Source organism: Narcine bancroftii, chromosome 1 (genome assembly GCF_036971445.1).
Source record: "Narcine bancroftii isolate sNarBan1 chromosome 1, sNarBan1.hap1, whole genome shotgun sequence".
In the NCBI taxonomy this organism is placed as follows: domain Eukaryota; kingdom Metazoa; phylum Chordata; class Chondrichthyes; order Torpediniformes; family Narcinidae; genus Narcine; species Narcine bancroftii.
Window position 1 is genome coordinate 44,466,414 of NC_091469.1, and position 12,775 is coordinate 44,479,188.

A 12,775-nucleotide genomic window follows, 5' to 3' on the forward strand; every position below is an offset into this window, starting at 1 on the left:
CATGATTCACGGTAGTTTACAATGTCTTCTATACTTCAGTTGCTGTGTGTGATAGTACAGATTCTATCACCAATGTGTATATGTGCAGATTGTAGTGTAGGATGACTATGATTGGCTGAGAGCAGAACCACGCCTACTGGCAGGTCTTAAAGGGTTGCTCCCAGCCAGACCAGGTCATTCTGGACTGGTCGACCTACATGTGATATGCTCCAGTCTTCTAGTTAATAAAAGCCTTGGTTTGGATCAACAACCTTTTGATTCTTTCGACGTCCTCCACACTGTGCAATGTAGAAGGTTGGCTCAAGTGACACAGTAATCTCCTTCCTTGCCTCCTACCCACCTCTGCCTCCTGGTCACAGCACCTGATAACCTGAATATGCCTGAGATTGTCTGATCTCAGAAGCTAAGCAAGCTCGGGGCTGGTCAGTACCTGGAGGGGAGTCTGTCTAGGAACACCAGGTGCTTTAGGTTTCTGTGAGGGGTGCTGGACAAAGTGGTGACTCTCTGTCTGCCTTACAGTAGACAAAAGTTAAAGAATTTCATGCATGTTACATTCTAAATGTAGTATTACATGACAATAATGGAACCTTTACCTGACAATAATGGAATCTTTACTTTTAACTTCACATCACAGAATGCTGGTACAGACAGATCAATGGGACACAGGAATTCAATAGATAATGTCGTCATGGTCCTCCAAACAAAATTTTGCAGCCTTGAAGAGTTTTGTGTCCTCTGTGGGGAGGAAATACAGCATATATTTCTTTGTATTCTGCTGTGTGCCCCCTAAACCAATCCTTTCTTATAGATCTGTCTGAAGTATCAGGCGGAGGAGGTAGTGCAACATGTCAGCAGCCAGACAAGGAGCAGGTTATCTGGACACACCCCATTTCCCAGGGAAGTTTCTGGAGAAATCCAATCCACTGGTTCCTCACCCAGTCAGAGAAGTAGTACTTCAGGCAATGGTGTCTCACTTGGCTTTTAGATTTCCAGTGACAAGGTGATTTTCCTGTATCTGGCTGAGAGCATTTGTCAAACTTCATAATCTCAGTGGAATGACAATATCCAGCTTCACTGTCAAACATTTTGGAGTATCAGATCACTGCATCTATAAACCATAGTTATCACGATTTTGAATGCATACAGCACCCTCCATATTGTTTGGGACACATCCACTCTTTTCCCTTTATTTGCCCATGTTCTCCAGTTTTAAATTTGTTATCAAACAATTCATATGTAATTAAATGCACATTTCAGAATTTATTCAGTTATTTGTATACATTTTGGTTTGACTGTATAAAAATTACAGCACTTTTTATACATAGTCATTTCAGGGCATCATTTGGTTTCACAGGTGATTGTGAGAACTCAGGTATGTTTAATTGCTTCATTGGTGCAGGTATAAGAGAGCTAGGCTTGCTTTGCCATTTTGCAACGAGGTCCAAAGTTGTGACAATGATCGTGATGTAAGCCATTATGAGGTGGAAAAACAAGAATAAAATGGTAAGGCTCATCGTCCAAACCTTAGGGTGACCAAAATCAACAGTTTGGAACATCATTAAGAAGAAAGAGCGTGCAGGTGAGCTCAGTAATGTCAAAGGGACTGGTATTTCAAGGAAGACTCCACTGCTGATGACAGTAGAATTATTAGTAAGTTATTTAGTGTATTTGGGTGGCATGGGCTCGTGGGCCGGAAGTGTCTATTACCATGTTGTTCAGGTAGTCCTCAACGTACGACCTATGCGAGTTACATCCACCCACACATAGGACTGAATTTTTATTTTAAACTAAGATTCTTCATTAAAGATTCATTTTTTTGAAAAATTGCTTTAATATCTCATTAAGACATGCGAGTCTGACTTACGACCAATCCAAGTTATGACCAATCATCCGATCATAAGTTGAAGATTACTTGTATCTCTAAATTAAATGAAATAAACCCCGTTTCTCTCATCACAGATGTTGCTCATCTGCTGGGTACTTCATATTAGAAGGTTTTTATCTAATAACTACCTCCTTCTAGTAGATGCTGACATTATCATCAATTACCTGATTAAGCTATCTGCTTTGACATTTTATTCTATCATCTACTTTCTCGATCTACCAGGAGCTCCCATGTTACAGAATATCAGGGCTCATGAAAAGTAATAGAGTCACAAGGACCATTTATTGTCACATGTATCAAGGTATAGTGGGAAAGTTTGTTTTGTGTGTAGTCTAGCTAGTCAACTGATATGTAGTACAGCAATAAAAACATAGTGTAGAGTTACAGAATTAAAGAAATAAAGATCAGTTCAAATGGAGCAGAAGTAACATTATTTTACCCATGTGAGGAGTTCAGCAATCTGATAACAGTAGGAAAGAAACTGTCAATTAATCTGGTATTACGTGATCTCATACTTGTGAATCATCTTCCTGGTGGAAGGAGGGAGAGAGGAGTTAGCTGTTGGCTGCTTTCCCAAGACAATGGGAAGTTAGATGCAGTTGATAGAAGGAAGGGAGGTTTATATGATAGTCTAAGCTGTGTTCAGAGTTCTGGAGATTCTTAAAGCCTTGGGTGAAGAATTTCCCGTAACGCAGTTATGCATCCTGACAGGAAACTTTCGATGGCACCTATGTGGAAGTTATTGAGAAATGCAGATGAAATGCAAAATCTCCTCAGGTTTCTAAGGAGATGGAAGGACTGGTGTGCTCTTTCATCTGGACAGTGGGTGTTATTGATGTCTGGGTACTTAAGCCATAGCAAGATGGAGTCCAAATTCCTTCTTCATTCAGCCCATCCTTTTTGAACAGGTCTTCTCTTCCCCTAGCAGTGATCCCAATGGTCCAAAATCTTGAATCCCTGTCCCCTGCACCAGCTCCTCAGCTACAAAGACATTTGGCTTATTTTCCTATTTCTGACCTCACTAGCACATGGCACCGAAAGTAATCCAGAGATCACTACCCTTGAGGTTTTGCTTCTCAGCCTCCTACCTAACTGCCTATAATTATTGAGCAGAATCTCATCCCTTACTCTACCTATGTTGTTTGTAGCAATGTGTACAACAATCTCTGGCTATTCTCCCTCCCCTTTGAGAATGTCCTCCAAATGCACAGTAACATCTTCGACTCTGGCACCTGGAATTTAACACACGATCCTAGCATCTCTTCCATGACCACAGAACTTCCTGGCTGTGACTGCAGAATCTCCTGTCCTCCAGACTATCAAGTCTCCTATCACTATTGCCCTACCTGCCTGCACCCTTACCTTCTGAGCTTCAGAGCTAATCATAGAGCCATTGACATGACTCTGCTGCTGCTAGCTTGAGAGAGGTCATTCACCCCTCCCCCAGAATGGTATCCAAAGTGGCATACCTATTAGTGAGGGAAAATAGCCACAGGAGAACATATACTGTCTGCTTACTCCCTGTGCCTCTCCTGGTGGTCACCCATCTATCTGTTGGCTTTTCCTTAGGTGTGACCACCTCAGGGAAAGATTTATCTATAATTCTCTCAGCATCTCAGATGATCCTAAGTGCTCAGTCCATCACACAAACCCCCACCCGCCCCCCCGCCCCCCCCCCACTCACCCTCATCTCCATTGACTCCATCTATAACTCTCTACCTTGAAAAAACAGCCAATAAAAGACTCATCCTGCCCCGGTCACAACTTCTCCCATCAAGAAGTAGATTCACTAGTATGAGATCACACACCACCATATTCAAAACAATATCTTTCCTGCAGTTATCAAACTCCTGAAGAAATTGGAAAGTAGTAAAAATATATTGCTTTTGCTTTGTACCAATTCTGTAACTCTACACTTTTGTACTGTGTCCTACTTATTGTCTGCTCACAAGACGATTTCTATCACTGGATCCTGGTACATGTGACAATACACCTTAACTTGAATTATAGTACAGTGATGTCACAACCATTCTATAGAGATGTCCCATACACAGTAATCAGATGAATAACCAGTTAGTCTGTTTAGTCTCATAATGTCAACTGATGGAAGAATGTTGGCATGAGGACCAGATGATGTCCTGGCCATTGTTCACTGTTATGGCATTTTAATTCTCATGTAAGCTACTGGAACATGGTCTCGTGTATTATCTCATGGAAAGTTTGCCTCATAACACTGCTCAGCTTCTTCTGGAGTGTCAACTCAAGGATCTGGGGAAGATGAACACAGGATGATCTAAATTGGACAGGAAACAATTTGACAGAGCTAAGCTGTTGTGTCTCTGAAAATTATAGTGTGCTTTGTTAACTGGGTTCCCGAGTTCACCTTCATAAACATAACATCCATAACTCTGCTATCCACATCCTAACTGGTACCAAGCTACAATAGTCCATACCTTTTAAGTATGCTGAGCTATGGTGCCTCACTTTTAATTTAAGTGAACACATGAGGCTGACCAATGCAATTGTCTATGGAGCAGAGAAAGAGCTGGGGAGTGGTATTGGAGTAGGTTTGGGAACAACAGGCATTGTTGGGACCTTTGTGGGTGTCAATCAGAATCAAAATCAGAATTTATTGTCATGAACAAGTCATGATATTCGGTGTTTTGCAGCAGCGTTATCGAGCAAACATTCATATTATGACCATCTTACATTACTTTTTTTTGAATATTTTATTTAAAGTTTTCATTGAACCCTCCCCCTTACCCACTCTCCCCCTTACCCTCCAACTACTAATAAAAGACCAACAATAGATAGAATATATAGTTATATAAAAGAATTATATAAAAAAAGAAAGAAAAGTGTAAAGAAAAAATAATATTAATCTGGATACACAAAGGTTTGGGTCATACACTGGAACCTTTTATATTAGACGACTTTAGAGAATAGGATTATTACAGGTCTTAAGAGGTGGAGTACATTTTTACATATTTAATCATAAACTTTGCATATACAAGATCTTACAATATTACTATAATTAAAAAATAAAAATAATAGTGCATGAAAAGTAAGGTTCATTGATTATTCAGGAATCTGATGGCAGCGGGGAAGAAGCTGTCCTTGTGCCACTGAGTGCATGTCTTTAGGCTCCTGTACCTTTTACCCAATGGTTCCAAATTGAAGAGGGCATGGCCTGGGTGGTGGAGGTCTTTGAGGATAGAGGCAGCTTACTTAAAACACCTCCTCTTGTAGATGTCCTCGATGGAGTGAAGTCTGGTGCCTGTGATGTCACAGGCTAAGTTAACAACCCTCTGGAGTTTATTCCTGTCCTGAGAGTTGGTGCCTCCATACCAGTCAGAATGCTCTCCATGGTACACTTGTATAAGTCCATGAGAGACTTCGGTGACATACTGAATCTCCTCAGACTCCTCACAAAGTATAGCTGCTGGTGAGCCTTCTTTATGAATGCATCAACATGGAGACTCTTGGATAGATCCTCGGAGATGTTGACACCTAGGAATTTGAGGTTATTGACTTTCTCCACTGAGGCCTTGATGAGGACTGGGTTATTGTGTTGCAACCACTGTATGTATGTATTGTGTGAGACAGACTGTCCCCTGAACCTAAGACTTCTCCCTTAGTACCTGCGTTGGAACTGGGCCAGCAATATGAGACGTGTTGATGTCTTAAGGTGATTAAAGCCTATTAATCACAACTCTCTCTCTAATGTGGTTGATTGATAGTGCCACAATTTAATCACCTTAAATTTATGGCCATGGACAAGACAATATGGGCAGATAAACTGGACATCGGAGATCCGGAGGCCTCAGTCAAATTCGAGATCGTGGTTCCACTGCCTCAACGCTTTCATAAGATGCAACAACGTGCAGAGTAATGAAGACAAATAAAATCTACTCTTCTCTCAGGTCAGCCACCAAGTCTTCCAGATGATAAGGGGCTGCACTACTTACTCGGCTGCAATGGAGCTCCTGCAGAAACAGTATCGGAAAACCGACGAGTGTCATCTACGTCAGGTTCCTTCTGGGCAGAAGTAGACAAAGGCTGGTGAGTCAGTCAATGAATACATGTGGGTCCTCTGGGGGCTGGGGCGAGCCTGCGACTGCAGAGAAGTTTTTGCTGCTACTCACCTGGAAGATCTGATACGCGATACCTGTGTGACTGGATTCAAGTCTGATTAGATCAGTCAGAGACTCCTGGAAAAGAATGATCGAAGCCTGCAAGAAGTAGTCAACCTGGCTAAAGCGCTTGAGACAGCACAGCTGAATGCAGAGGTCTTCTCCTCGGGGAATGTGGCCACCACGTGGGGAGCTCGGGCACTGCCATCTTGGGACGCAAGGTCCCAAATCACCACTGCCACCATTGAGCACCCGAAGAGATACTTCTGCGGACATGCGAAGTATCCTTGAAAGTGCTTCCTGGCCGGAAATGCTACATGCTCCACCTGCAGGAAGAAGGGACACTATGGGAAGGTATTTTGGTCCCAACCCCCTTCCAGCAGAGCTCCATGCAGCTGGCAGTTGCCAACATCCTGGACTACGCCACTTCTGGTCCCATTTCAGGTCACGAGAAATGGCTCATTAGATCATGGGAGCAGCAAACTGAGATGGCACCATTTATGGCGTCGCTTTCGGCAGTGAGTAGCAGCACCATGTGTGCAATTTGGGGGCAGCCATCTTGGAAAGCACCCCCAAGCCAACTCTACTGCAGTGACTCAGACAATGACTAGATGTTGGCCTCGATTACCCTTGATCAGAATGCCCATATCAACTGGCCAGGGCCATGATGAACATCGAAGTAAACAATCATGTCACGGACTGCCTATTTGATACAGGGAGCACAGAGAGTTTCATTCAACTGGGCACAGTGCAGCACAGCACTACTCCCTCACGGTAACCCCGGCAAAATGTACAGTCCCCCACTCGGCTGAGATTCACAGCTGCTGCACCATGATACTGACTATGCAGGGCACAGAGTACAAGAACTTTAAGCTCCTCATCATGTTACAGCTTTACACACCAGTCATACTGGGACTGGACTCCAGTGCCAGCTAAAAAGCGTCCAAATGCAGTTTGATGGCCCACACATCCCTGCACCCCCGCCACATGATCTGCAACTGCAAATTTATAAACCACCGATCCCCCCTACGAACCTGCGGTCTCTCTACTCTCCACCCACGATAGCAAGCCAATCACCACCAAAAGCAGGCGATACATCCCCGGGGACAGAGCCTTCATCAAAGCAGGTCAAATGGCTTCTGTCAGAGGGAATCATAGAACCCAGGAGGGCACAGGTGGTAGTTGTTAAGAGTGGAGAGAAACACAGCATTGTCATTGACTAAAGCCGAACCATAAACTGTTTCACCCAATTGGATGCCTACCAACTGCATCGCTGACATGGTAAATGAGATTGCCCAGTTCCGGGCCTTCTCAACCATTGACGTTAAATCGGCCTACCACCAGCTCCCGATCTGTCTGGAGGGCAGCCTTTACACTGCTGTTGAGGCAGATGGCCGCCTCTACCACTTCTTCTGGTCCCCTTTGGGGTCACCAATAGGCTCTCTGTCTTGCAGAGGGAGATGGACCAGATAGTGGATGACTACAGGCTAAAGGTCACATTTCCTTACCTAGACAATGTGTCCATCTGCGGCCATGGCCAGCAGGATCATAACGTTAACCTGCAGAAATTTCTCCAGACATCCAAAAGCCTCAACCTAATATATAACCAAAAGAAGTGTGTGTTCAGTACTTCATGGCTAGCCATCCTTGGTTGCATGATGGAGAATGGCGTCATTGGGCCCGACTCTGACCGCATGTGCTCCTGTTTGAATTCGCATTGCCTCATACCCTCAAGGCCCTGAAAAGGGGCTTGAGCTTCTTTTATTATTATGCCCTGTGGGTCCCAAATTACGCAGATCAAGCCCACCCCCTGGTGAAATCAACTGCCTTTCCCCTGACGGCAGAAGTCCAAGGAGTGAAGTCTGATGCCTGTGATGTCGCAGGCCAAGTTAACAACCCTCTGCAGTTTATTCTTGTCTTGAGAGTTGGTGCCTTCATACCAGGTTGTGATGCCACCAGTCAGAATACTCTCCACAGTACACCTGTAAATGTTTACGAGAGTCTCAGGTGACAGGAAGTATCGCCTCAGATACCTAACAAAGTAGAGCTGCTAGTGAGCCTTCTTTGTGATTGCGTCAACGTGATGGCTCCAGGACAGAACTTTGGAGATGTTGACACCCAAAAGTTCTTGGCCCTCTCAACTACTGAGCCCTCGATGAGGACTGGGTCATTTTCCCCTGACTTCCTCTCAATCATCTCCTTGGTTTTGCTGTCGTTGAGTGCAAGGTTGTTTTCATTGCTCCACTCAACGAGCTGATCTAACTACCTCCTGTACGCTTCCTTATTGCCATCTGTGATTCTGCCAACAATGGTGATGTCGTCGGCAAACTTGTAGATGGCATTGGAATTGTGTATAGCGAGTAGAGCAATGGGCTGATCACCCATCCTTGGGGTGCACGTGCATTGATCATCAGTGAGGAGGAGGCGTTATTTCCAATTTGCAAATGCTTCAGTTTCCTCTTTTGCACTAATGAGCTGGGCTCCTCAGAGATATTTCTCAGAGATATTTGAGGACACAAGAACAATGAGTTAATTGTTGGATCATAACTTTCCTACTTCTGTTTAAAAAATTCCAACAAGTGAAAACCAGTATCCCATATTCTTTCCTAACTACATTGTCTACCTAGGTTGCTGGCTTCAAGTATCCATGGACGTGCTCCAAGGTCCTGCTGTTCCCAATACTCCCTAAAACCCTACCATTCATGGTGTGTTTTAGCCACATTACTGCCTTCAAAATGCATCATCCCACATTTATCTAGATTAAGCTGCATCTGTCATTTATCAGCTCATCATCAATACATCAATATCTCTCTGCAACTTTCCAAGTTATCACCATCTCCACCCATCTGTGTCAATTACAACTTATCTTAATCCCATCTATGCGAATTTCTGTCGAGTCCAAGCATAACATTCCTTCCCCTTTCTCCTCCCCCCCCACCCCATTTCCTTGACCTCAAACACTTAACACTTAGACAACCAAATAAAAAGAAAAAACTTAAGAGATTAAAACTTTCAAAACACAGGAATAAATCATATTTGGGAGTTATGTGTCTGGCCTGGTCCAACTGCCAGAGATTGGGCCAATTTTCATTTATTTTCCTGACTTTTCCTGGCTGGACTGAGGTGGACCCCTTCTTCCCCACCTCCCCACCCCCCCGGCCCCCCCAGAGATTGGGGAGGAATCAGGGCGAGCCAGGCCCCGAAGTACAGTTGTCTTTTTCACAGCTGTGCGCCTATATGGTTCAGATACGGCTACCAATTTTTTTAAAGTGCCGTACCTTCCCCTCAAGTTATAGGTAACTTTCTCCAGGGGAACACAGGCTTGCAGGTCCTTACTTCATTGGGCAATACTCAGACAAGAGACAGATTTCCAGGTTACCGCTATGTACTTCCTAGAACAACTCATGATCCTGTGAGAAATCTTAACCTATAATTTTCCCTAGGATTTCACCTCGCTCTGTCCAAAAGGACCTCACCTTGATACATGTCCAGGTCGCATGCACAAAGGTTCCTATTTCAATTCCAGACCTAAAGCAATGATCTGACAGTTCAGGCTTTGAGCTGTTGATCTTTTCCAGTGTCAGATACAGCTAGTGCAAAAAATTATATTGCACCAGCCTATGCCTCGCATTGATTACCGCAGTCATGCTGGTCCAACACAGGTCAGACCAGCACAGGTCATGAATCATCATTCCTAGATCTGACTCCACCTCTGTCCTGATTTATGGAGATCTCACTTAGGTCCTTCCACTTGGAACAGGAAATACATTGGCGAAATAAATTTCCATATGATCCCTCTTCGAATCATGGTTTCTATGTTACTGCACTTTGGTAGGGCCATAGTTGGAACTAATTTATCCTGTAGAAAAGATCTTATCTGAAGGTAGCAGTGGAATGTCTTATTTGACAAATTGTATTTCTGCCTAAGCTGCTCAAGTGACATTAATTGTCCCTGCTCGTAACAGTCCATTCCTGCGCCAAGTGTCTAGGATCTTGTTACCCACTGTCAAAGGTATTAGCCGGTTTGGAGTCAGGGGGGTTTTTGGAGACAGCCCCAATTTTTATTCCTAAGTACCAATTAATATCATTCCAACTGCAAAAGATCTGCTTTATTATGGGGCTGTCTGTTTTTCCAGATAGCAATTTAGCATCCCATTTGTAAATAAATTCCTCTGCTACCCTCTCGACTATGAATTGCAGATCAATTTGTACTCAGGATGGTACCTCTCTGCCCCGCCCCAAAGAGTGAGGAGATGTACTTCACCTGGGCTGCCCAATAATATTTTTTATAGTACGACATCCATAATCTGCCTTGACTGTAGTCCCAAGTCATTTTCTCCATAGAGACCCTGGCTACCTTCCCGTTCCATAAGAACGTTCTTATCCATGAAAGCAGGGCCTGAAATAAACCCCTAGGGAAGGTATGAAAGATACTGGAGTCCTGGCAACACATTCATTTTAATGTAGTTGACCCTACCCAGCAACATTATGGGCAGGGACATCCATCTGTTTAGGCCCTCCTTGAGTTTTTCCAGCAAAGTGTTATAATTTAATTTAATTTGTACAAATTGTTTAGATTATTCTCTATTTTGATTCCCAGGTACTTAATTCCATTTTGTAGCCACTTTAGGTAACTATTTTTCTGAAATTGACTATAATCCCTTCCTGTAAGTGTCATGATCTCACTCTTATCCCAATTAATCATGTACCCAGCAACTTACCCATAGTCTTCCAGAGAAGAGCACAGTTTGGGCAATGAGTTTATTGGGTCTGTCAACTATATCAATATATCATCAGTAAATAAACTGATTTTAAGCTATTCCTGGGCCATTCGGAACCCTTAATGTCTGGACCCTGATGAATGGCCTCAGCCAACAGTTCCATGGCCAGTATGAACAGAGCTGGAAATAGCAGGCATCTCTGTCTGCTTAACCTTGTGAGTGGGAAGGCTGAAGAAATTTTCCCATTAATCACAACTTTCGCCTTGGGTGTGTGATATAGCACCCTTACCCAATTAATGAAAGTTGGCCCTAGCTCTATTTTCTCCAGGACTTTGAATAAAAGTCCCCTCTAATCTGTCAGATGCCTTTTTCTGCATCGAGAGCCATATCGAGACCCCTTTCATTTCTGGCTTGTGCCAAATGCATTATACTTAGCAGTCTGCTCATGTTGTCACCCATCTCCCTTATTTGTACAAAGTCCACTTAATCTTTTTGCCAGTCTGTTTTCCAGGGCTTTAGCTACTATCTTATAATCTGTATTTAATAGCAAAATAGGTCTATAAGAGGACGGCTTTAACAGGTCCTTATCTTTTTACAAAATCGTCGTAATGATTGCTGTCGAAAAAGATTCTGGGAGTCTATGGGTCTCCATTGCCTGATCTATCACCTCCATATAAAGAGGTATCAACAAATCCTTGAATTTTTTATGGAACTCAGGTGGAAACCAATCCTCTCCTGGAGAATTGTTGGCTTGTAACGAATTCAATGTGCTCACTATTTCTTTTTTTTCTAGCAATAGGACTTCTATATAAAGCCTTAATCCAACCAATAAAGAAAAGTCCACAATTAAATTTCTCCAAAACTTTTTTAAAAACTCCATTTGACTCTATCAAAAGCCTTCTCTGCATCAAGAGTTTACCATTGATTGGTCAGATTGCTCCCAAGAAACATTAATTAAAGAAATCAACTTAACAATATTGTCTGCTGAATAACGATTTTTAATAAAACCTGATTGATCTACATGATTTAAATCTAATAAATATGTAGCTAATCTATTAGCTACAACCTTAGCAACAATTTTATAGTCTACATTCAATAAAGAAACAGGTCTATAAGACCCTGCTTTTAATGGATCCCTATCCTTCTTAAGAATAACTGTAATAAATGCTTTAGAAAAAGAATCTAGAAAAGAACAAATCTTTGTCGCCTGTTTCAATACATTCATCAATAAAGCAATTAATAAATCCTGAAATTCTTCATAAAATTCAGAAGTAAAACCATTATCTCCTGGAGACTTCCCATTAGGCATAGATCAAAGTGCATCCATCACTTCTTTAACTGTAAAGGAAGCATCTAAATCCATGATATCTTTATCAAAGAATGTAAAATCAGACAAAAAAATTATCAATTTTAGCATCATCTTCTGACACTTCAGAAGTATACAATTTTTCATAAAATTTACAAAACTCATCATTAATTTCCTGAGGTTTATATGTAATCATTGAATCATGTTTAAAAGTGTTTATTGTTCTAGAAGCTTGATGTGTTTTTAACTGCCAAGCTAAGACTTTATGAGCTCTCTCACTCAACTCATAATATCGCTGTTTAGTTCTCTGTAATAATTTCTCAAATTTATAAGTTTGTAATGAATTATACCATCATTTCCTATTAACTAAGAGTGCTTTCTTACCTTCCTTTTCCAAAATTTCTATTTCCTTCTCCAATTTAATAACCTTAGCCATATGTTGTTTCATAATTTTAGCAGTATACCTAATAATTTGTCCCGATAAGCTTTTAAATCATCCCATAAACAAATTTACTATTTATTGAACCTATATTTACTTTCAAAAAAAGCTGTATTTGATCCTTTATAAATTTACAAAATTCAGAATTTTTCAACAATAAAGAATTAAATCTCCAACGATAAACATTTTCAATTCTCTCAGAACCTGTACATGTAATTAATAACGAAAAATGATCAGACAAAATCCTGCTCTTATATTCAGCCTTCAAAACTCAACCTTGTAATTGTGCTG

General features: G+C 42.0%; 1 long non-coding RNA gene across 2 annotated transcripts in view; it reads left to right on the forward strand.

The window, feature by feature from the left end:
* The first annotated feature begins 1,495 nt into the window (after positions 1–1,495).
* LOC138736016 (uncharacterized) overlaps positions 1,496–12,775 on the forward strand; it is a 44,488-nt gene continuing 33,208 nt past the window's right edge. For both annotated transcript variants that reach the window (XR_011340068.1, XR_011340064.1), the window contains exon 1: positions 1,496–1,579. This is a non-coding gene — a long non-coding RNA (uncharacterized lncRNA). The remainder of the gene's footprint in view (positions 1,580–12,775) is intronic.